The sequence below is a fragment of the Sinocyclocheilus grahami genome, unplaced genomic scaffold (genome assembly GCF_001515645.1).
Source record: "Sinocyclocheilus grahami isolate Dianchi unplaced genomic scaffold, SAMN03320097.WGS_v1.1 scaffold589.1, whole genome shotgun sequence".
Classification (NCBI taxonomy): Eukaryota; Metazoa; Chordata; class Actinopteri; order Cypriniformes; family Cyprinidae; genus Sinocyclocheilus; species Sinocyclocheilus grahami.
Window position 1 is genome coordinate 545,315 of NW_015505768.1, and position 1,353 is coordinate 546,667.

A 1,353-nucleotide genomic window follows, 5' to 3' on the forward strand; every position below is an offset into this window, starting at 1 on the left:
CAAAAGATGTTAAAAGATACATTAATACCATTCATGGAAAGATAGTGAACAAACAGAAAAATATATGTCATTATTATCTGTAAAATAAGTAAATTAGATCATTTTGTTTAAATGAAGGCAGAAATGAGTACACCCTAGATTTAATTCAACAAATGTATAATATATTCTAGTACTTAGTATATCCTCCATAATTTTAAGTATACTGCTCTGACCCTTCTTGGCACTGAGTGTACAAGTTCATGACAAATTGTCACATCTGTCATTTAACTCCTGGAGGATGACCTTTAATGCCCTGGGCTGCCCTGGGCTTAATGGGGAGTGTTGCTCAACTCGTCTCTAAAGAATCCCCCACAGGCGCTCAAGAGTGTTAAGATTTATGTGAAATACATGCCCACTGATAGATTTTCACCTTGGGATAATGCATATTGTCATTGTCATATTGAAAAAATGCCCAACAATGCAGGGAATGAGAAGAGGGTAACACCTTCTGTTTCAAGTTTCTGTATTACATCACACAGTGGTGTGTGAATTCATGACAGCATTGGTAAAGCACAACTCCCTCACACCATCAGCACTCATACATCCCTGAATAAGAGCTTAAGGCTACAGTAGGTAGTTCCAGTGTGGATAACCACCATGCATGTCACTTATGCAGGCTACATCTGACTCTGTGAGATAAATTGTCTTTTCATAGCTTTTGAGACACTTGCTTGGTATTTCACCTGCTCCTTTTCCAGCAAAAAATAAAATAAAAAAATCACTCATCACTTAATGAAAGCTTAACGTGAAGGCCTGATTATTTCAGGGACCTTGTCACAAGTTCATTGTTTTTGAATTTCGGTGTTACTTTTGCTATATTTTCACACGTTGATTTGGTAGTCCTCTTGTACCACTGTCTCCTTTTGGGCAATTAAATAAGTCTCCTGACAGTTCTCTCAGTTCTCAGTTTTCTGACCTGTGTTGCAGCCTGGAATTAAACCACACCATGATGGTTTCGTCTGGCCAGAGGAGAACTGGTCCCCCGACTGAGCCTGGTTTCTCCCAAGATTTTTCTCCATTTCTGTGACCGATGGAGTTTTGGTTCCTTGCTACTGTCACCTTTGGCTTGCTTAGTTGGGGACGTTTAACTGATTGTACTGACACTATTGGAAGAGTGCTGAACTGGATGATTACATCACTGAATCATCAGTGAACTGGCTTTAGCTGGAAAAATTACTCTTTTTAATTTTCTTCTTGCATTATTGACAAACTATTTTCCTGTTTGACGACACTGTAAAGCTGCTTTGACACAATCATATATATATATATATATATATATATATATATATATATATATATATATATATAGAGAGG